This window comes from Halichoerus grypus, chromosome 2 (assembly GCF_964656455.1).
Source record: "Halichoerus grypus chromosome 2, mHalGry1.hap1.1, whole genome shotgun sequence".
In the NCBI taxonomy this organism is placed as follows: Eukaryota; Metazoa; Chordata; class Mammalia; order Carnivora; family Phocidae; genus Halichoerus; species Halichoerus grypus.
Window position 1 is genome coordinate 85,172,281 of NC_135713.1, and position 24,987 is coordinate 85,197,267.

Consider the following 24,987-nt stretch of genomic DNA (forward strand, 5'->3'; position numbering starts at 1 on the left):
ATTATTGAAATATGCATGCCATCATAAAGATTTAAACAATCCTTTAAAATGAAAATATGATTTGTTTTACCTTTAAATGTAGTAGAAATTTAAATACAATGATATGCTTGATGAACATGGAACAGGGGGTTTTACAAACTAGGTCACTAATTCAAATCTGATTCAGAGAGTGCTGAATATCCTATAGCTGTCTATTAGGAGTATCTAAACCAAAAGCAACAAATATCTGATTATATTTTCATACAAATTTTATACCTATTCTACCAATTGAAATGGAACATAATATACTATTTGTGTATTCAATTTATACTTTTGAAAATCATTCTATATCATCTTACATATTCACAAAAGAAACAGAAGATTCATTGTGTGCCTATAATAACCACACATGCACACTAAAAGACACAAATAATATATTCCCCACCTTCTGAGTATGAATCAGCAGGATATAATTCTCTCAGTTTCATCCTAGATCCTCACATACCTATGGACATGGCAGGTTAGAAGGATGACTCCTATGTACAGCAAATCCATTCTGGCCATGGTGAATTATGTCTCAGGGTACTGTAAGAACTAACAGATGAGCAAAATCACTGACCCTTACATTGGAATCACAGCCGGTTAGAAGAAGCACTGCCTTCTCTTAGTATCTCTTAGACATCAGAGAAAATACAATTTCTATTCATTTACTTCTGACCTGTCACTCCACACCTTATCCCCATTAAGACTCAGGCATAAGTTTAGAGAGTCAGAGTACGTGACAAATACCTACTATGCTAAAAATTGCCTCTCCATCTCCTTGCCTGTTTTCCTGGAAACAAATATGTGCACTTTGACTCACTTTTCTAAGGGTTCTTTCCTAAATCTATGGCAAGATTTCAGAATTCTTGAGTTTGGACAGAGACTGAGACCCACATCTCTTGGGATGAGGGGATATTGTGAAGGATGCTCAGTTAGAATTAAATCGCAACACTTTGTGTGGCTGGCAAATGTAAAATTCCTAGATGACAGTCCTAATCCAGTCTGCACTGGTTAAATCAGTCCTGATGCATTGTGCTCAGTTCTTAATGCTACCTTAAAAGACTGCACAGTACTCAGGGAAGAGAATAGAGGGTCAAAAAAGAAATACAACCATATTCTACACAGTGCAGTTGGAAGCACTGGGACTGCTTAGAAAAAAAATAGAGGGAATTTGGAATTCCCTTCAAACATCTGAAGGACTGTTATGCAGAAGATGGATTAGGCTTATTCTGTAGCTTCTTCTGGCTGAATATAAAGAACTCCCTATGAGTTTGTGCTGTCCCGAGAAAGAATGGACTGCCTGCCTCAAGAGAATCTAGACAGCATCCAGTACAGGCCTCCTGGGAGTTGGGCTGGATGACCTTTAAGCCTCTTCCCAATGCTGAAGTTGAATGAATCTATAAAACCAATCCAGTCAGGAGAGTTCCAAGGGGGCTCACAGAGGAGTTTCAGGATACTGTCACACAAAGTCCTCCTAACTAGGCTTATCCTCATTTTGGTCGCTTCTAAGTCCAGGATTTCTTTCAAGGAGGCTGAATTCCCTGCATTGAATGTGATTGTAAAAAGAACACGGATTCTCCCATCAGAAAACCCTGGTTTGGAATCCTGGCCCTTCCATTCTAGCAGTTGTGTAAATTTGAGGAAGTCAATGAACCCAAGAATCTCAGTCACAAAATTTAGGATTCATATTCCCATCTCACAGGGTAGTTGTGAGCATATTAAATCAACTGTATACTAGCTGGTGTTTGCAGTATGTGTAACTGTTGTAGGTGCATACGTACATGGTGCATAAATATTATGGCCTAAAAAGCCCACGTCTAGAACTCATGGTAGAGATGGTCATACTGCAGTAAGTTCTGAATGCAGTGAGATAGGGTGATGTGTGTCAAGTACCTGCTTCTAAAAAGGTTCCTTTTTCCATCCAGAATACACACATTTATGTTAATCTGGAAAGAAAAAAGATCCTACTGTGGAAATTGTGCTATAAACATATAAAATGTGGTAAATGAAATAATAATCACAGTGATGAACTTTATCAAAATTTACATGAGATGAATAATGCAAAGGCAGGGGAAATTATTTTCTAGTAGCAGCAGAAATCCCCTACATAGCTCCCTCTTAATTTCAAGATGCTTCTAGTAATGCAGTCTTTCTGATTATTGTTGCTCCTTTATCTTTTTAAAATCAAATCACCTAAGGATGGAAGCATTGGTCACAAAGACAATGAAAACTGCCTGATTTCTTTTCTTTTTTTTTTTTAAGATTTATTTATTTGAGAGAGAGAAAGAGAGTGCACACTAGTGGGGGGAGGGGCAGAGGGAGAGGAAGAGAATCTCAAGCAGACTCCCCCCGAGCCAGAGTCTGATGCGCTCAATCCCACAACCCTGAGATCATAACCTGAGCCAAAATCAAGACTCAGATGCTTAACCAACTGAACCACCCAGATACCCTCCCTGATTTCTTTTCTAAAGAGATTCTTTTCACTCTCATCAGATGACTCTTAAATTCCCAAACTAAAAGTTGTGATTTTCAACCAATGGGGTGATTATTTTCATATATAAATAGTTGGTGAGTTTGAAAGTGGAATCAAAGATCTCTGATGTGGTCAGTCTTCACAACATGCATGGGGTATTTTTGACATGAATTTATACTTCTACCGTCCTTTGAAGGACACTCACAGCCACTTCTGAGTTCTTTTCAATTCACACTGAATTTGTAGTATTAGCTACAGTTTCTACTAAGATGATTCTGTGTAACCAAGAAGGGATGATTAGATTTGATGGAAACAGTTACTCCTAACTTAGATTGGTCACCTTAAACACACAGCTAATTTAGGTGACCTTTTCAATGGTTGAAGTCCTTTAGGCAGTCTGGTTACAATACATGACAATGTGGCACCCAAAGATGCTTGGCTTTCAACTTGTGAGAGGCTGGCAGTAGGGAGCTCATGTTCCAGGAACACAATTCTCTAGCCCCAGCATAAGTGCTCTTGTTCACAGGGGAGGAGGAAAATTATCCAAAGGCGAAGGCTTTGGGACAGCCCCTGGCTTCCTGCCCTACCTTCATGTGGTAGTAATTTCCCTACACAAGAGGCAGAGGGCCTGTCCTTGACACACAGTGTCCACCTTGCCTCCCACACACAAACCCACAAGAAAGCCTGACCCAGAGAGTATTAAGAAAAAAGCCCTGACCTGACCACACAGCAATTCTGGGGCACGAGCAGTAGCCACTGCTGTGCCCCTGGCAAGGGTTTCACTGCATCCAACTGAAAGTGGGCATAATAAAATTCCTTTGTCAGAGTCCCAATGGAGTGTTGGCAATTGAGTGCATATTGTCCCCTTGGTAGGAACGACTATGAACAGCATGAAATCTATGCTTTGGCAGCAAGAGAACTTGGTGCTAGCATTTTTCTGAACTGAAACAAGACAAATGAGTTGGCCTGATACTTACAAGTTATCTTATATGTTAAATCACCTCTAAAAATAAAATTTAAAAAAGATTAGAAGAAAACTGTAAATCTTACGAAAGGAAAAAGATGGCTAGATAAGCTTTATGCTTGTAAAGAATGATTTTAAGGCATGTTGAGAAGCATGAGTTGAGGAAACAAAGAATTGTGAACACCTAAGTTGTTTTAATCTGTTCAGAATTCAAGGACTGAGGGGCAGGGTATGAACAAACTCCCACAATAACTCAGAGAGTACTTACTTGTAATTAGTCAAAAAGTTCTCATACCCAGTAAGTTATTACAAAGTTCAGTAAATACGAGGTACTGAACTTTGGCACTAAACAAACACAAATATAAATAGATGCTGCCCTCACAAAAATCAATTCACAGACGTAAAGTATAAACCCTCTGGATAGCAAAGGATAAGGAGTAAAAACTGGAGAAAATTGACTAAAGGCATTAAAAAGAAAAGTAAATATTCTAGGGAAATATTCATATATCTTTTTTTCCTCCAAAATTTCTCAATGTGCTACTAAGCCTTCATTTTCTTTTCCCTCTCCACCCTGTTAGACTGCATTATTGATCAGAGGTACTGCCTCAGTTTCCTACAAGGTCTAGATCATTGTTACTTCTCTTTTTCCTAACTGGCTTCTGACTTATTGGCCCAAAGAAGACAGGCACTCCCCTAAAATAGGTTCAAGTTCTAAGTAACACAAACACAATGCTTCTTCCCAAAGGAATGTCTTGGGATTTCCTTCATGGGAATATCATGTGTCTTAACCCAAATGAGGACAGAAGACATCTTTGCTCATGGTCACCACTAACCTCAGGGAGCACAGATCCTGGAAACAGAAAGAAGAATGGGGGCAAATCTTCCACTAAGTTCCTGATACAATGTGATAAATCAAACCACTTCATTATTTGTCATCAGCACAATGCTTATTAGATCAAAAACCTGGAGATGCTTTACAAAGTACAAGACAAAGATAGAGATGTATGCATGAGCCATGCATAGTGACATTTTAAAATAGAGCATAAAAATGTATAAATCCTTTCCCTAATATGCTCAAGATTTTAAAAGTAAAATGAAGAATCTGTCAATGAGTCTGAAACCAAACCACTCAAACCGGCTCAATGTTTATAGATGACGAAGAGCCAAACCAATAATAATATTGTGGCATTGATTCTTTATGGTCTCAGTCACACCCACTCATCACTTAATATATTTTTTCTTCTAATATGTGTTCAATCCTTTTTGACGGCTTGGCTCAAAGCTTAGATAATGGAGCCAAACCATATCCCTTTGGTCGGTCTCAAGCTTGGCTGGACTTCCAATGACTTCCACATATTAAGAGCCACTCTCACAAAAAGCTTCATATAATAATAAAGCCACCTGCCTAACTAGTAATAAGAATCAGCATTTCTTGATTAGTTGTACAAGCTAGTCATCATGTTTAGGGCTTTACACGCAATATGTCATTTACTCCTCACAAGAACCTGCTGACGTAGGTAGCATTAGCTCCATTTTACAGATAGGGAATTGAGGCAGGGAGGTTAGGCTTTTCCCAAGGTCACAGGGTTAGCAAATGGTGGGAACTTGATTCTGTCAATTACATTAAAATTGCCGCAGGTCCACACGGTGTCCTTTAGCTACACTTTGAGGCAGATGTCCTGATTCACTTTTGGAAATGTAGAAAGCTTCACATTGCTGCATCATGTGAAGACTGGCCAGCATTTCTGAGGTGTCAGATTGGGACATACATTGCTCACCTTCAGATGGTGCAGAGGTCTAATGTTCACAAACACGCGATCGATGACTAACTCCCTACCCTCTGCCACCATCATCACCTCCACCAACAGCAGAACTGCTACACACCCACATGAAAGATTATTTTTTGTGACTTGCAGTTTTTTAATTTCTTTTGATGCAATCAATGTAGTATGGTGTCTCCCTGTTTGCAGATACCGGGGGTCAGGCTTACACAAAGCGTGAGCTACCTCAGGCCAAACCAGAAATAGCCCTGGTCCTCCCATCCCTGAACTTCAAAGCCAGCCCATTCTCCCTGCCACTGCTGTGCTGACTTCTGCAGTGGTCACGGGCATGCAGCCTGGGTGGTCCCCCATATCCGAGCATTCCCTGTGCCAGGGAGCAACCACATACCCTGGTTCTGGGGACAGGAAGGCAAGGGAGAAAAAGACAGAGCTGATAAATATACCCTGGCTTCCCCAAACTCTCCCTTGGAGAAAGTCAACTATATAGGAGCCGCATGTGCTTACACAAGGCAAAGCTTTTCAACAGGACACCACCGTCCCACATTGCCTAGGGTTTTTCCTTCCTGACTCCCACACAGCAACATGGGAGGCCATGTGGTACTTTGTGGGGTGTGGAAAGATCATGAAACTAGAAGAGACCCAAGTTCTTATTCTTTCACTCACAAGCCCCAATTCTTAGTTCTCTATGCCCATCGGTATTCTTCATTTTATGTTTCTCTAGGTGGTGGGCATTGGAACTTATTTGTTTGTTCATTTTCTGAATATAGGACAAACATAAGCATTTCTCCCAAATTTCCTCAGCCCCTGACTCTGTTAGATGAAAGTACTAATTGACAGTTTGCAAGTTTTAGTGTTCAAGAGTATTCAACTGGAAATCAGCTTCTGCATCTGAGAGAGAGCAGAAAGGAAGTCCCATGGAGGGCCTAGACTCACCTCAGGCATATCTCTTCTCAGGAGAGAGAACAGAAGATTGTCACCTGCACGGTAACTTTTCAACAGAAGCAGGAACTGAGCAGTAACACTGTCCCCACTGAGCATTTGGAGAAACCTCTTTCTCCAGCCTGTTATGGGGCTTTAATATAAGGGACGTCATCCAGAAAGACCAGGTAAATACAGAGAACCACCAGCCTACGCAGCTCTGGGGGAAGTTTCTCTTCTTTATGAAACTCATAAAGGAACCAATCCTAACATTGGGAAGAATACCAAGGTTCCCTGAACTTAAAAAAAAAAAAAGAAAGTGTCTGGATGTTCAACAATCATGTGCTGCAAGGTGGGGAGGAAGAACTGGCTTTTCTTTGAAACGAGAAATCCATTTGGCACCTCTGTTCAGTAGACACAAGGAGCAGATCCCATGGTCACAAGTTGTTTTATCTAAATTTTTTGTCCTGGTTTCCTTTTGTTGTGAGTTCCAAGCTGCTTTGCACCCTTCCATCCTTTACAGCTATTGAGTCTCTTCTACAGATCTGTAAAAATAAACAGGCCATTTCCAGATTACCAGGCAGCAGCACCACATCCTGTGTCAGAGCTAATGATAAATAAGAGTGAGGCAGGTAGACCCCAGACACATCTGGGAAGCATCCTCTTCTCTGAACAGAAGCACACAGCATTCAATTCTAGCCAAAGCTTGTTTGGCCTTGTGGTCTGCTGAGTTGAAATGGTTATGCCATTTTTTGTGTGTGAATCTAAAGATTATGTTTTTCATCTGACATTTTTCCTTTTTTAAAATTTTGTATATAAAAAGTAACCCCCAGGGGAAATTCTACTGGCTTTAGCCATGAATCCCAGGTGTATCCTAATTAGCTTTAAAACTTATTTAAAAAAAAAAAAACTTCAAGTTGAAGACAGCTAAAGAACTAGCAGCCAGAGTTTGGGCTAATTAACTCTTCTGGTAACATCTAGTGACTGGAAACTGTGGTCTCAAAGATTCTGTGATAATGTAGCTACCCAGGATCTTATCTGCACTTTTAACTTCTTTTAAATTAATCAGCTTTATCATGATTAACAACCTGAAATTATTTTTAGCTCTAGTTCTTATTTATTCTCTTCCCCTATTCCATTAATGTGTTCTTCACTTTCTCCCAGCTAAACCCTCCAATCTCTACTTAAGATATAGAAACTTCATGAGACCAGCATCACTCTCTCCTCCCTAACGTGTGTGAACATACACTGGGGGATAAGTGTAGGGAATAGTCTTTCTTTTGCATCCTGCATTTAGCATTCTCAGAAGCGTGGGCAGACTGAGGATGGGCAAAGACAGCAGTCTTGCCAGACTCCACTCAGAGAACTCTCATTCTGCTCCCTGGAATCTTAAGCTGCCCTCTCCATCTTCCCTAACTACTCAAGAGAATGTGTTTTCACTTGAAGCAGTCTCTTGGTAGTCTGCAGTAAAAGGAAAACTGCACCTGCGGTTTTATGACGGCCCAGGGAGGGACTAACTATAGATCCGTTAATCCTGTCCATCCTTCTGGGCTAGCCTGTGACAGTGGGCAAATGGGCCCGGAAAGACTGCAATAAAAACACAATCCTACTGACCTCTCTCCCACCACCTTGTAAGGACAGGTGTCCCTTCAGGAAAACTTAGGTTTTATCCAGCTCACAGTTTACATAGCCTCAAAAGGCTATTCAGAAGACTTAGACAAGAAATAAAAAATCTCTAATCTTCTATTAAGGAAAAGGAATATTGGCCCAGAAATCAAAGGAGCTGGCTTCTAATCCCTTCTCTGCTATTAACTAGTTTTGTGACTTTGGAGAAAACAGTTTCTTCACGTGAACATTATTAAGCGAGAGGATTCTAAAGGCCCCTTCCATCTATAAAGATTCTATGAAAGAATGTACTCTCCCATTTGCTCCTTTGAAGACCAACTGCTATAACTGCTAACTTCTGTCCAAATATCAGACAGAGGAATCAGACTCAAGGAAACCCAGATTTACATTTCATAGAACTCTAAGAGAATTTTCAAAGACAAACGTTTACCACTCTTTTCTGAAATCAGAGAGCTCTTGCATGCCAATGCTAGTTATAAGACCTACATGAAATAAAATATCATTTTTTCTGATGCATTGATCACCAGTCAGAAGGTTAAATTCAGATTCCCTGATGAAGCAAAAAAGCAACTCTAAAAGTTGAACAAAAATAAATAAATGTGACTACAACAATAGAAACACCGAATGAACATTTTTACTCCTTATTTTGTGCCAGATATTGAGCTAGGAATTTCTGCCTGTGTTATCTCAGCTTAGCATTATAAACAGGCTCAGTCCTCTCATTATGTTCTCCAATTATCAGCATCCCCCCCCCAGCCAGCCTGCCATATGCCCACGTCCAGCACAGAGATATTGTATAAGGCAAGACCTTTATACAGAGGCACACCCAACCAGTCCACCCACCCTATGGGCTTCCAGAGCTGTCAGCTCAACACATCACTTCCTGGAAGGAGGAAAAGAGTTCCCTCTTTGTCAAAAAGAAAAGAAGTCTCAGTGTTTACCTTTTCCTGGTATACTTCCTTCAAGTCTCTGGGAGTATTTTATCTACACAAGGAGGGTCACTCTAATGTCTAGATCAATATCTGCAAAAGCTTTTAAGCTGTAATAACCATGATCGTCAGCACTCAACATATCCTGACAAGACCCCCTCCATGTCAAGTGGAGTGAGTAAACTCTTAGGAAGGAATTTTTAGACTCACTCCTTGGCTACCAGAACTTTCAGTAGAAAAGTCCATAATCATTAAGCCAAATGCAAGGGAACAGGCATTCCCAATGATATAGTTTTAATTTTCTTTAAATCCAACCAGCACAAACTTCATCACTACATTGTTGCTAACTAATGAGTTGAATTTTGGCAGCCCATTAATCTTAATTTTGTAAACATTGATTTTTTTCCCCCTAGGTTTTGAATGGAGCTAAAATTAGTATGGGTTTTTGTTCTGTTTTGTTTTGTTTTGGGGGGGGTCTTTTTTTAGTATAACCTCCTTTTCAACTTCCTGCTACTGGCTATTTTATTGCAACAAACAGCTCTATCCTTGACCAGGGTCTAAAAAGAAGTCAGAAGAGTTCTGGGAATAATGGTCCCACCTCTCATCTTGTTTCACACACTTCCCTTGTCCCTACTGGGACATGGAGCCTCCATTGACTTCTAAGGAAATTCACTTGAGGCTCAATTAAAACTATGGGGCACGAAGAAGCAGAAGCATGTCCTCACCTTTTCCTCCCCAGTTAGATCTGTTTCAAGGACCAAGCCTATATGGGAAGACTTTTGAGGGTTTGTGGTATAAGATGAAACTAGGAGGTTCAAGCCAGCCCTGATTCATTTGACAACTGCTGGTTCATCTCAAGTTTCTCTCATAAATGCAAATGCCTAAAAATTTAAGTTCAAATGCCTAAGGATTAAAACTGAAAGGATCTCTCCCACCAAAGGGAATGCTCATGGCTTCCAGTCTTTCCCCACCTCGCTCTGGGTTCTTAGCCACTGCCGTTCAGCAAACACAGTTTAGGGAACAGCAGTTTTATTAGTGTTGGAGATGTGTGGGATGAACTATATTATTTTCAGTTAAGCTGAGAAGGTCATTTCACATCACCCATTTTCTCATTATGCCCTCTCTTTAGCATGTTCTCACTTAAAACAGCCTACCCATCTTTCCTTTTTCCTTTTTTCCTCTGTGATAGACTATTCTAGGTTTTGAGCTCTTGCCCCTTATTTTCCTCAGAACTACCATACTGTATCCTCCAAGATTCTCTCTTCCCTTCTCTACTATACCCCTACAGTCAGTTGTGATTACTTCATATTTCTACTGATAAAATACCAATCCAATCTCTGAGCATCATCTGATAACGTATGACAAACCAATCACATTTCTTCCTTTGAAGCATCCTGACATTTATCACTTTCCTTCAATATTTTATGTTACTCACTGAAATTCTAAAAGCAGTCATCAAATCAGTCTTGGAAGAAGGAGAGCATCTCCAGGCAGAAGGCTGTACTTGTGGTGATAAAGTACAGAGGTCCCATGGTTAGACTGCACACAGCCAGGTAGAAATCTTAGTGCTGCTACATATTAGCTGCATTTCCTTGGTCATGTTACATAAGCTCAGAAACAGTGGCCCAGAGTCTGGACAGAATAGAGCATGTTTAGCAGTTAGGTTCTGAATTTTGTTAAAGCAGAGCAGAAATATTTCAAACCTTCATCCACTGGAAGATAGAGTGGAATCAGCTCACATTGATTTCACTGGGTGTGGGCTTTTCACTCTGGATTTCTTGTTGTAGTCCAAGTGTGACAAAGAAGTTTCGTCAAAACGATCTCTTAGCAATTGACAGTGGTTCATTAGAACTCTGTGTTGAGAATTCTGAGGCCAATGGCTCTTAGAGAAACAAAGCATGATTGATTACTAATGTCTTCCATGAAGAAGGAAAAAAGGTGGCTTACATGTTTATGTCTGCCATCCAGGCAATGTAAACATTGGAGGTCAAGGAGGGCAATTTCAGCCAAAGAGTGACATGATAAAAGAGATGTTTTAGAAGATTAATTTGGCAACAGGTTATAGGATGGGCTGCTGAGAGAGAAGTCAAAAAAAAAAAAAAAAAAAGCAAACAAACAAACAATTTGGAAGCTTTTGCCAAAATCAGGACAGCAACCATGCAAACAGAAAAGAAGGAATACATTTAAGAGATTTTAAGAACAGACTGATATACTTAGCATGACTTCTAAAGAGCCTTTAAACTGAGAGCATTTTTTAATAGATTTCATTTTTTAGAGCAGTTGTGGGTTCTCAGCAATGTGGAACAGAGGGTACAAAGATTTCCTATACACCCCTTATCCCCATACTTGCACAGCCTCCGCCATTATCAAACCCCCCACCAGAGTGGCACATTTGATACAACTGATGAACCTACACTGACACATTATAATCACCCAAAGTCCAAAACTTATGTTAGGATTCACTCTTGGAGCTCTACATTCTATGGGTTTGGACAAATGTATAATGACTTATATCCACCATTATAGTATCATACAGAGTAGTCTCAATGCCCTAAAACTCTTCTGTGCTTTCCCTATTCCCTCCCACCAGCCCCTGGCAACCACTGATCTTTTTTACTGTCTCCATAGTTTTACTTTTTCCAGAATGTCACAGAATTTGAGTCATATAGTATATAGCTTTTCAGAATGCCTTCTTTAGTAATATGCATTTGATTTTCCTCCATTGGAATGAGATTGGCAGCTCATTTCTTTTTAGAGCTGAATAATATTTTATTGTCTGGATGAACCACAGTTTATTTACCTCCTCAAGGACACCTTGGTTGCTTCCAGCCTCCATGGGCAGGTTTTTGTATGGATGTAAGTTTTTAACTCTTTTGGGTAATTACCAAGCAGCACAACTGCTGGATCATATGGTGAGAGTATGTTTAGTTTTGTAAGAAACTGACAACTTGTCTTCTTAAGTGACTATACCATTTTACTTTCCCACCAACAATGAATGAGAGTTCCTATTGCTCCACATCCTCACCAGCATTTGGTGTTGTCAATGTTCTGGATTTTGGCCATTCTAGTAGGTGTGTGTTATCCCATTGTTGTCTTCATTTCCTTTTGGACATATGATGTGGAGTAGAGTTAAGGCATTTTGATTCTTGAGAAGGATAGCATATTGGCTAGTTCTTACATTAACAAAGATTCATTTATTTCATTCATCCATTCCTGAGCACTGTCACCTAGCAGACAGCAAGATAAGAGGGCATTTGAAATATAGTACAGGTAAATTTTGACAAAGGACAGGTAAGGAAAATTTTGGATGAGGTGCATTCCTAATTGGTGAGTATTTTGGTAAACACAGTAAGGTTTTACCTTGGTAAAGCAGTGGCCACCTAGAGGGAGTCAACAACCTTGGGCAGAAGTGTTAGAAGATACTCAAAATAAATCTTGCCTTCATAATTTTGACCAGCAGCTCTGGCCCTTTGGCGACAGATTATAGGATGGGCTGTCTCTCCATCTTGTGACAGATGACTACATGTATAAGGTATATCATGGCACTTATGCCAGAAGTAAAGACACAAGGCTGACACCAGATCTCATTTCAAGGGCAAGTCTCTTAAAAGGCCTCCTGGATCATAAGGCAGAGGGAAAAGGAAGACATTGATTATAATCACTAACACTGCAAATGTATTTACTTGTTAATTTGTTGAGGGACCACTGTGTATGAAGCTCTGAATTAAAAACCATTTCAGATGAGATTGGGCACGTTCAGGGTGGTATGGCCATAGAGACATATTTTAATTAGCCGTTTGCTTTCTTATTGGGCCCACTGCTTGTGCAGTAAAGTTTTGTTTAATATTTACATTAAATATTTAATATTTACACTTCAGATCTTCCAACTCTTTTATTGTTGACCTTAGTTTTATATCATTGTGGTTAGAAATATACTTGGTATGATTTCAGTCTTCTTAAATTTGTAATATTTGTTATGTCTCTTTTTATGTGATTTAACCAGGGGATTCTTCTGTGTGTACTTAAAGAAAGTGTGTATCCTACCTTTCTTGGATGGAAGGCTTTACGTGTATCTTTTAGAACCATGTATTCTGAAGTATGCTTCAAGTAAAAAATGTTTTGTTGAAAAAAACATAACTTTAACTCAGGACACCCATTTAAAATAAAGATATCAGAGGGGAGGTGGGGGGATGGGTGAAATAGGTGAAGGAGATTAAGAGCACACTTATGACGAGCACTGAGTAATGATATACAGAATTGCTGAATCACTATATTGTACACCTGAAACTGATATAACACTGCATGTTAGCTATCCTGGAATTAAAATTTAAAAATTAATTTAAAAAATAAAAATAAAAACCATTTCAAAATTATAAGAACAATGTATATCCTCCAGAAACATATATTCTACCTAGGAGAAAATGCACATGTTTATTAAAATTAAGGAATCGATTAAGAGATGGCACAGGCCATAGATGGCAAATGTCCCTGCCTTATAATAGTAAGAGTCTTAGGCATGCTACAAGTTGAGTGAGTGATTTGGGAAACAGGAATAACCATTCATTAAGTGCTGAATCACAGAGATTTCCCAAAGCTAGACAAATGCTAGGCAAACGGGAATAACCAATGAGGAAGGGCTGTTTGGAGGGGACTGGCCCGGCTGGGGCTCCCTCCTTCCTGCACAAATGTGTCGATTATGTGAATCCAACTAGGCTGGGGGGACGATGATTGGAACATTTCCTTAGACAATGGCCCAATTGAAAGGTCACTTCCTGCCACTTTCCATGTCCCTGAGGGGGAATCCCATACTGGCTCCCAATAAACAGAGATGCCTATGTTGAAAACCAGGCTTCCAAACAAATCCTGCCTGCCAGAGTCATAAGCCTCCACTTCAGGGTTTAGCGATGAATTTAAGATAAGTATTCATGCTTAAATGTCCACTCAAATATAATGAAATCTGTACAGTTTTTCAATTTACAATCATTGCAAAGTAGCTGTGTTTTCCTCTACTTTGTTGACTCTATGATTTTTCATATCATCTGAGAAACAGAAATTCTTCACTCCCAAATGAGCAACATTTTGAACTCAACCCTGACCCTAACATGATAAAAATCTGTGCCGTTGAAAAGAAACATAAAGTGTTTTGTTGTTTTGTTCTGTCTCTTCCCCTGAAAGCCATCCAAGGGCAGAATCCTGTTGCCTTTGTTCACAATAAATACGACATAGAAAGAATATGGTATTTTAGACAGAGCTTTCAGAAAAATCCATATAAGGGCAAAAAAGAAACATTTGATGCTGAATTCTTTCCTAATTTAAGACATTTTGAGTCCAGTTTTTATTTAAAAAAAAAAAAAAGGATAAGAAGAATTCCAGGGCAAATGTTCCTGGGATTTCTTGTGTGAGCTAACAGTAGTAATCAGCGGACATTGTCCAAGCCATTGAAGGAACCCTGTATAACCTAAATGTCTCCTCTGTGTGCCTAGCCAGCACTGGCCTGCACAAAGATCTCATCCCTTCCCCAGCCTGCATCTTCACCCCTGGAGTCCCGACATTAGTTCAAAATTCTTCTGCAGTTTAAACATGTTGGTGTGTTGTTTTGAAATTGCTCTCAAGTTATTTTCTGGAAACATAGCATGATCCAATGCAGTGTTTATTAAAGCAGAAGTTCTGTATCAGAATCACCTGGAGTTTTATTAAAATGTAGATTCCTGAGTCCATGCCTGGAATTGCTGAATCTGGAGCATCTGTGGGAGAGATCCTGGTATCTGTATTGTTAGAGACTCTCCTGTGGTTTGAAGCTACAGTGCAAAGAATCCTGGACTTTGGACTCTAGTCTTAGTTCTACCAATAAACATTCATGATAGACTTTCAGCCAGTCATTTTAATCTCTACAACTCAGTTTTTCAACTGTAACACAGGATTATTGTGAAGTAATACATGCAGAAGTACTGATACAAATTAAAAAAATATTCATACATGTACTTGTGAATCTCTTAGATGATAAAAAGTCTTTGAGATCTAGGAATCTCTTTATGTATTTTTCTTAGTGGTAATGTCCTATTTCTAGCTGGATTTCAGTAAATAGCTGTTTAATATCCTAGACAGGAAAAGAGTTGGAAGCATTTGCAGGCTGATACAGAAAAACAATTAGCCCCCAGGAGTCCATATCAATATAGAATTTACCTTGGGTGAATTTACCATTGAGCAGGGTCTTCCCTAGGACTTGCAAGTTAATCAACTATCAGAGTCAATTAAAGTTAGTAAGGCTGTTGTTTGCTGTCTAACAAAGCTCATAAGATGGACATGTAAGGCTTCCTTGCTAATTTGTTTAATTTCCAGGAGAAAAAGAACTCAAATAGCCTGGTAAGACATGTTGACTACCCAACATGGATCGGAGTAAAAGTACCTTTTATGAAGGACATTATTTTACTGTCTTCTATGTCAATACTTTGGGCACTACATTATATCCCTATTTTACAAATGAATAAACTAAATCACGGGGAAGTTGAGTACCTTTCTCTGACAGCCTGAAATATCTCCAAGAGAAGACAAGGAAAAACTTGTCAAAGGATCCTGCTGATCACTTGGGCCTGGTAGGACATCCTGCCCCCACTGAGGGCTGAGGCTGTCAGCTGATGCTCACTGAGGTGTCTCATTTCTGCTCTGTCCTCGGACTGACCAACTCCCTTTTTTTAATTGAAATACCTATCTCTTTAAATATGATAAAGTCTCCATTCACATTTAGGTCTGTTATACTTGTGAAATCAGTGTTTCCAACAAGTTTGTTTTATGTGGTAAAAAGATGAGCATTTTCTATATGAATAGTTACACATTCATGATCATTATTAGAAAAAATATATATAACAAGGATATCAAATCTTAATTTCAATAATAGTATTACAAAGATGAGGTTAAATCATTTTAAATGGTCAATTGATATAAAGTTAATTTAAGAAAAAAAAACATGGGGCACCTGGTGGCTTAGTCAATTAAGCATCTGCCTTCAGCTCAAGTCATGATCTCAGGGTCGTGGGATGGAGCCCCTTGTCAAGCTCCTGCTCAGAAGCAGACTCAGGGCATTCTCCCTGCTCATGCTTTCTCTCTTTCAAATGAATAAATAAAATCTTAAAAAAAAAAAAGAAAAAAACATTACATAACACCTTAAGTATTGTGCAGGTTTGACCATTTTGTGGAAGGAGTAATAAAGACAATCTGGGAAAGTACTTTAAAATGACTTTACTTACCTCCCTCTGTTTCATTCTGAGTTGCTTTTATATTTTAATCTTAAGAAAAAATACTCAATTCCCTGTTTTCAAGTTTTTCAGGGGCTGCTCCAAAGTAGCCTCCTTTGAACCAACAACATATATGTACTTCATTTGACATTAAGCTGTTATGATATGACTGCAAATCACACTAAATATAAGGATAGTAAGGACAGCTCCATTTATTGACTTTTGGTACAGATTACCCACCGTTCTTGCCATTGCACATACACACTGTTAATTACCAGAACTCCTGTGAGGTAGGTATCGTTCTCCCCAATTCATAGGCATGCAAACTGTGATGGTGAAGGTGGAGTAATTACCTACAGCTCCCTTACTACATGGAGGGACCAAAAATTGAACCCAAATCTGTCACTCCCCCAGATTTTTCTTCTTTCCCCAATATATGTTACCTCTCCATACTAAATTTCCCAAAATTTATTGCTGCCAAAATATTTTAAAATGTCTTACACTATAAAGTTTCAGTGAGTACATTATACTTATAGGAAAACTATAGGCTATATCTGTGTATGTGTGTGCCTTTAAGAGAATTCAATTCATTATATTTTTAATGGGTTACCTTTGAGAGGTCCACCACTTATTACGTCTCCTCTTCTAGAAATCAACATTCCCCTACTTCCCTTGGAGATGGAAACCTGGCAACTATATTTGTACATGAGACACCATCTTCTATGTAACTAGGAGTCAATACCTATCCTAAACCAAAGTCAATCTGATTGATTTTCTTCCCTGCAAATCTGTTCTGAAGACCACCTTGCTAAACAGAGGACATGTAAATTTGGGAGCCATAGGACCAGAGAGGCAGAGAGAAGACTGAAACAGAGGTGCACCTAGAACCAGAGAATCAGGCCTGTAGGAGAGAGAATGAGAGAGAGAGAGAGAGCAAGAACTACCATCTGGACTCCAAATTACAACCTATCTTGAGCCCCAGTTTTGTATTTTCTGACCTTGTGTTATGTGAAGTATCCTTCTGATAAATTTTTATGTTTTAATTAAGCTAGTTTGACATGGATCGTTGTTATTATAACTAAAAAGGTGTTAAGTAATACAATGTTGGAAAGAAATCTCTCCTTAAAAACACTCTACAGTGAATGATTCTGAACCATTCCATTTCTTCTGATCATATACTGGTAGTGACCATATGACAGATGACTTCAGTTAATTCTAGAAGCCAATCCATTTGACTGCAGTATAATATACACACTTAATATGCAGATAAGTGACTCAGGTTCTTTGTTGGGTTTGATTAAATTGTCCAAATACTTTTTCATCATAAGCTTTTCAAATGAGAAAATATTACATTCTCCCCTAAAGAGCAGAATCATAAAAGATGGCCTTTATTTACTAAATAAACTCCTGTTCATCTCATTTAGGTCTCTTTTAGTTGCTTCTTCTACTCATCTTGTCTTAAGCATTCTTACTAGAAACTCCAGAATAATTTTTGACACAAACTAAAGTAGAGGCAGATTTAGTAACCAAAACGTGTACATTTAAAAATTGTCCCTTACTTAGCATACGCTAATATGGTGGTTCATACCAGAGAACAAAATAAAATCATCACAAGAAACAACGGCAAAACACAAGCACTCTGGATAATTCAACTAAGCCTTCTCACTGGTTCAAACAATTTGGTTTTGATTTCATACATCACCAAAATGAGACATTAAAGAAGACTCTACACGGCGTACTTTTTTGTTGTTGTTCATCCACATTTTCCCTTGGGTTTAAGAAAGAAAAAAAAAAAAAACAATGGAAACCATAGAATTTTTTTCATTGAATTGACTTTTAAAAATGAGTTTGGCAATTAAAATCAGATTTTTTAAGAAAGAAAAAATACTTCTGAGTAAAGCACTTATACTAAAAGTTTTAGCAGAATGTGGATTAAATTATTGGTTTATAAAGCACCCCTTAAAAGTGGCATTCACTCTGGAATGAAAAAATCAGTAGATCCAAAGTAGAACAAGATTTTGACTAGTAAAATTAAGAGCTAAATTAAAATTTGTTGTAAATTAATTGCAAATTTCATAATCCTAGGAAAATTCTGACTAAAACACCTTCCTAGCTGAAACTAATCTTTTTCTCAGTGTTTCCTTTTAGTGATTTGTTTCCGGTTTATTACAGAATTTCTTCAGGCTATATAGCTCCTGCAGTTTAATCCGCCAAGTAGATTTTTTTGGTAGCAAATCTACTGAGTATCTAGCCTCTTGACCTTGTTTCTTTTGGCCTGAAAGTTGTTCTTTTCAATGCTTCTACCCAAAAGAGGAAAGGCAAATCTAGAGATGAGGGAGGTGCCCTTGCTTTGTCAGCCACCATAAGAGTTGGCAGGTGCTAAAAGATCAGAATGTTAGGAGACCATAATGTTATAAATACATGTTTTTAAAGAAAAAATCTTGTTAGTAGTACATTAATATTATTGTGTGTCATGCTGTAGATGAGTTTACTTCTACAAAGTGAATACCTTGCTTGCTGAAAAACGAGCTAGCAGATGTTGGTTTTGAAAGGAAGAATTAATGCTTACCGCTTCAATTGAAAATTTTTGTTCAAACCTGAAAACTCAATGTGCATTATTCTTTGAATTTATCAGGCCACTAAGAGTGATTACTAGGCACTATTAATATAATATATTAGCATGTAGCAGAATAATGGACCCGGCTGGCCCTACACTAAAGAATAAGAGCTTTCCATGAAGAGTCTATTAGAGACAATATCTCCTTAAATTCCCACAATGGTGCTTTGACCCCTGGTTAATGCCAGTGAAAACCTAAGAGCTGTTAAAAAGCAAATAACTTTAAGCCTCCATTTTTTGCTGCTTATAGGATTCTTCCCCTTACTCCTCTCTGCAGAAAGAGGTATTTTTTTTCTTAGTCTCAGTTTATATGTTGTCCCTTTTATGAAGCTTCTCCCACATCAGCTCCTTCCTCTTGCCCAACCCCCATTGCAGCAGAATTAATAAATTAATCATGCCCTCTGTGTTACCATAGCACAGCACTTATGTTGTATTACAGTTAGCTCTGTGTATGGGTTTATCATCATGATCCTGGAAACTTTTGAAAGTGGGAACAATATGTAATTCATTCAGTGCTTTGTTTATAACAGGTACTCAAAAGATGTTCATCAAAAACAAGTGAATAAAATCCTCTTAATAGAAGTGAACTCATGTGTTCACTCATCCATATCTCTATTCAACAAGTAATGTTACTTAGGATATATTTTGTGTCTTATTGCAAAATATTTTCTCAGAGACCTAGAGGTCATTGGAAATCTTTCAAATGCTTGACATCATGCAGTGGGCAAGGGCAGAGTAAAAGAGACAAGAAAACAACTCCTCCTGCTTAAAAATTTTGCTCTTGGCTATCTCTGATGCTAAACATATAGCAGGTGTTTGATGAAAAGTTGTTGAATGATTGATTGATTGATTGATTGACTGATTGATTGTAGCTGAAGTTCAACTGTTTTCTGTCATAGCTGGTGATAAAAATACCTGCTAAAATTTTCATCTTCTACAAAAACTTCCTTATGAAGTCAAGTTTTGTCCTGACAACTAACCCACACAAGACTGATGTCATTCCTCACTAAAACATTCAAAATTTCTTGTATGCATATCTTTATATTTTAAATACATCCATTGATGTTTATGTAGTATTTGTGCATGCTTTATGCCCCTTCCTTTACATGTTGATTTTCTCAAAATGAGAGAAAAACGTTTTATCCCTGAACCAAAAAACTATATATTTGTGCTTCGATAAACCAGGAAATTTGATTAATTGTTTTTCACCAGGATAAGGACCATTTACATTAACAATGATTGGCCAGAGGCAGTGCAAGTTCTGGGGTTCCTTCTGAAGTCTCATCAAATGACAACATTGCATTGGGAGTCATGCTGGTATCAAGCATGGATGACCATATCCGTAAGTTCTTCAGCTTTCAGAATTGGAAGAGACTTTAAGAATAATATATTTCAAGTTCAATGCAAGGATCCCTTTAAAAAAAAAAATCTGGTAAAATCTGTCTAGATACAACCAGGACAGAAATCATTTTCCTCACAGAGCACCTATTCCATTTCTGAAGAAGTCTAATTCTTAGAATGCACTTCCATTTACTAAGCCAAAATCAGATTCCCTGAACTTCAAACATTGATCCTGGCTCTAGCCTCTAGTGTTTCAAAGATTTAATCTAATCCCTCTTCAAATATTGAAAAGCAGCCATGGTTCCCTCTAGATATTTTCCAGTACAGCCTATAAACCTGACTAAATCTGTATCATCCAGCACACATGTGTCTATTAACCACAAGGACATCATGAGAGATCACTTCAAAGGCACTGCTCATGTACTAATGCCAGTATTTCTTTAACCACCAATTAAATAAGCAAAGTGAATTGGTCATGATTGCTGCTAAGAAACTCACGTTGGCTCTTAGTGAGCACTGCCTACTTTTGGGTGCACATATGTAATCTGCTTAATAATTCATTTGGCAATTGGCACATTTTGTTTCATTCGGTATCAGTCACAATTCAACTAGGGGAAGGTGGGTCTCTAAGTATTTAAAACAGTGGAAGGGAGTGGATTTAATACAAGGAATTGGTTACACAGATGCAGAAAGACTCACTGAATAAGGAGTGAGGAGGCAACCCAGAGATGAGAAAAGCAGGAAGTCACTAGGTCTTCTAGGCTAGAGAAGAAAAAGCAAGAGCCTGTGATACCAGGGCCAGGGGTTAGGGTCACCCAGAGGAAGATGGAACTGTGACAGGAATGTAGAACAGGAGTTGCAACTATATAGAGAAGACACTACTTGAGACATTTCCAGAAATATCCCCTGAGGCACAGAGAAACAGAGGAAAATAACCTGGTTTGCCCCTTCCTCCAACCCTTTACTTTTCCACTGGGTTTCCCACTGGCTGAACCCACTAGAGAGTCAGCTGACCCAGAAATCTGGGAAATGCAGCCAGTGGAGGTGAGGGGTGCAGAGCAAAGCAGGGGAGGGGTGGAAATGGGTGCCTTTCCTCATTTCTCCATGATTCTTTAAAGACACCACACTTAGAGAATTTCTCAGTACTTCTGATAACTACCTTAATTATAGCACTTATTTCATTATGGTTTGTTTTAGAGGTTTCTCCTCACATAAGTGTCTTTCCTAAACCTGAACATGCATGACATAACTGTGTTGTCTTTCTTGTTGTCATTTGCTTTCACCAGTGTGTTGCATACAGAAAACACTAAATTAATACAATTTGTCTGATTTTGGAAAAATCTATTATCCTCCCCCAAAAAGCTCCTCTTTTGTTACTGCCTCCCTTGTTTGAGGTTCAATTTCTGCCTAATCATGTTTGCATTATGTTTTTTAGTTTATGATTAGTGTTAATAAATAATTAACTGGAGTTAAGTAGATCCAATTTTCCTTCTTAGAGGGTTCACTCAACAGTATCTGCACTTATTGATTGTTTTTCTAACAATACACACCCAACTTTTACTGTTGTGAAGAAATGCACCATGAAAATGTTCAACTGGCATTTAAATGATGCATATCAAAAGACCCTTAACATATTTTTATTTTTAAGTAATTCTCTTTTTATCTTTTGGGATTTCACTATAAGAATATTTATATGGTATCCCTGGCACAAAAATTATAACATTTAACAGCCAGGTAGCTTTATAAAATCATCAATCAGCGGACTGAGTTTATAAATTTAACTAATCTTTCCCCCAACAACATGGCAGGCTTTAACATTGATTGACAGAATTGAACAGCAATTGCATCATTGTGTTGATATGGGATGCATATCCAGCTTTTCCTGACGGTCCAAAGTAATCATTTTAATCACAAACACTAGACTGGCTCCTTAAATGGTGATGTACAGAGCTCTGCTATCCCATACAGTACACTCTGGCCAAGGAAAGCTACCAAAACCTTAAGATGTGGTTCTTCTGAATTGGCTAAAGCTATAAGCACCAAATGCACACCAAATTTCAAAGACCCAGTATGGAGAAAAGAATGCAAAAACACCTTATTCATACTTTACATTGATTCTGTGTTAAAATGCTAGTAGTTTGGAAATATTGGGTTCAATAAAGTGTTATTAAAATTAATGTCATCTGTTTCTTTTTACTTCTTAAGTTTAGTTTCTAGAAAATTTTAAAATATGTATGTGGCTAGCACCTGTGGCTTTCTTTGTATTTCTTTTGGATAGTGTTGGTCTAGACCAAATGAAGAAGTGAGTGAGTGTCTGTGGAGACAGGGCATAGCAACTAACGGAGAAGTCATCTCTCCTTTTAATTAGTTTTGTAATAGCAACAGATTCAATGTCAGACATTTAGAAGAGACAATACTATTCTCCTCAGTCAAGCAAAACTCCCACTGTGGTTCCTAAGAGTTCTGCCTGAGTGAACCAAATGAGATTAAGCCCATGATGTTTACTTTGTACTAAAATGTTTTCTCTTTTCTGAAACTTTCTTAGTATAGTGTTGGCTACCAGGCTGTAGAAGTGCAGCATAGAGAAAGGATGAAAGAACAATAAAGGAACAATTTGAAAGTGTTGTTTTGAAACATGTAACTAGTGCTGTCAGCTGCTGGTTCTTTCCATTTTGTACATTTACATTTCCTGACTGTAGTTTAAGAACATTTCACTGCGTGTTACTATCAATCATCCTTAACCTGGAATTGCACTGTACATTAGTAACAGTTAATTGGCATATTTAAAGTAAATAGCTACTTAGTTTTGTTGTGAAGGTTTTGCATACAAATCTATAACACCACACGCTTTGTTTGTTTCAATAGCAAATATCCCTGTCTACAACATTGCCACTTCTGTCAGTAGCTGAATAGAGGTGCAATCACATTGAAATACCCTGCACATGAGGCGACAGCCTAAATGACGAGCAACGTGTAAGCAGGCACTCTTTGCCCATCAAACGATGCCCACAAAGAGGGAAGAACACAGAGACATGAAAAGGAGAGGCAATGTGAAGTTTTAGAAGGATGGTCCAGGAAGAAGAGGGAAAAAATAAAACAGAAATTATTATTTTGCCTCCATGTTTTGTACACGTTAAGGAGCTAGGGGAGATTATTTAGCATATGTTGACTTGGCCTCTGCCATTTATGCAAGGCCGGGTTTACCCAGCAAGCAACATACTTCCCAAATCTCAGGGGGACGTGTCATTCTGCTCCTCATTCCCTCAGAGTCCATAGCAAGTGGAATTGTCCCTCTCCCTTGGCAGCGGGGCTAAATTGGGAATGGGTTAGGTATTTGACGATAGAAGATAAAATGAAAAGGGCTTCTTTCCAGCTGTGAAGCTAACACATCTATGAGATATGTCTGAAAAATAAACAATCCACACTGTATTTGGGGTGAATGCCAGAGTCTCCTAGACCTAGAGAGATGAATCTTCACCCAAATCCCAACATTTTCTTTACTACCTGTACCAAGGAGTCAAAAGAGACCATCTGGTAGTTATGTGTGTTTATAGGTGTGTGGGGGCTGTTTGTGTGTGAGTGTTTATGGGTATGTGTACACGTTGTGAATTAGATGAGTTGCCACCCTTTCCCTTAGCCATAACTCTGTAATAGGATTTCCATAGAAGCAACAATATAAACAGTTGTCCATATGGATCATTTTCACAGTCCGTAAAAATGCTATAAACTGACAAAAGGTTTAAAATAAAATTAACAGTATCACTAATAATAGTACAATTAGGAATCAGAAATCGCAATGATAGTATTGTTAGCACTAAAAAAAAAAAAAAAAATATTACAACCCTATTAAGAAATTAAAGGGGAAAAAAAAAGAAAAGTTTTTATGGAGATAACCTGAGAAGATTTAATCACTACTCATTTTTTATTTTATTTCTTTGATGAAAGTCAAATCTGAAATACCAAAAACACGTTTTACTTAAAATATCATTTCGATACATCAACATTAAGTAGGCTTTGTTACTTTTTTAATGGGCTAACCTGTGGCTCTGGCATTTTTCAAATGTTTGCAATATGCCTACACATCCTGCAAAGGCAAGAGGGTTCTGAGCACATGTCCTTCATCCACTTCCATATACTACATTCTACCTTGAAAGGAAAAAGAAGAAAAGTTGCACTGGTGTTATCTCAAACATGAGAAAATGTGAAGAGGGGACCTTCCTTTCCTAAATACAACAATCAGGAAGAATTTCCCATCTGTTCTAAATTTCTAATATTGAACTCTTCAGTTGAGGTCCACAGTCTTTCCTGGTTCACTGCACATTTTTAAATAGATGTTTTGCCAGCACGAACTCAAAATTAAAAAGCCAGAATTCCTAGTGTTTTTGAAGCTCTTTATCCAATGAGTCCATCTTATGTGAACTGGTAGCAACACCATCTAGGCTGATACCAGGCTTAGGGCTGCACATATCTCCTTGTTACATAGCCCATTCAATTCAGGACTACATCTCATCCCTTCTCCTGTGTAAGTTTTGTGTTCCTCTCCTTTCACAGCTATCATTAAAGCTGTGATGTTTAATGCATAACTAGATTATTGCTATAACCTCCTCTTCATAGGGGGATCCATTGTCTCTATTGCAATGCATCTTACATAAAATGATGGAATTATGGACTCTAAAGTAATGCCTTGTAAACAGTCTGAACACAGTTAGTGAACATGGTTTTTATTTCCTCCAACCCATCATGGACTGATACTTTGGTAAACTAAAATAAAATGAACTTTTGGAAAAGTGATCATATGCTTGGAGGGCCCAGCTATGTCAGGTTGCTGTAGAAGTTTCTAAATGCTGGCTCTCAATTTCTGTATTTGTCTCATCAGAGTTGTTGATCAAAATCAGTGTGCAGACCACACTCTGAGGGCACCAGTGAGCTACATTCTATCAAATCACCATTATTTTCTAGGCTCACCATTTACATCACTCCAGTCCAAGCACCAAAAGTCAACCTAAAACTCAATTGTCTGTTCAGATGAGTTGCATCTAGAAAATACATGAAAAGGTTCTTTCTCTCCCACTAAATATCCTCCAA

General features: G+C 38.3%; 1 long non-coding RNA gene across 2 annotated transcripts in view; it reads right to left on the bottom strand.

Moving 5' to 3' along the window:
* The window catches only part of LOC144381114 (uncharacterized), a 144,401-nt gene that overhangs the window by 836 nt on the left and 118,578 nt on the right, over positions 1-24,987 (bottom strand). For both annotated transcript variants that reach the window (XR_013445718.1, XR_013445717.1), the window contains one exon: positions 485-573. This is a non-coding gene — a long non-coding RNA (uncharacterized LOC144381114). The remainder of the gene's footprint in view (positions 1-484; positions 574-24,987) is intronic.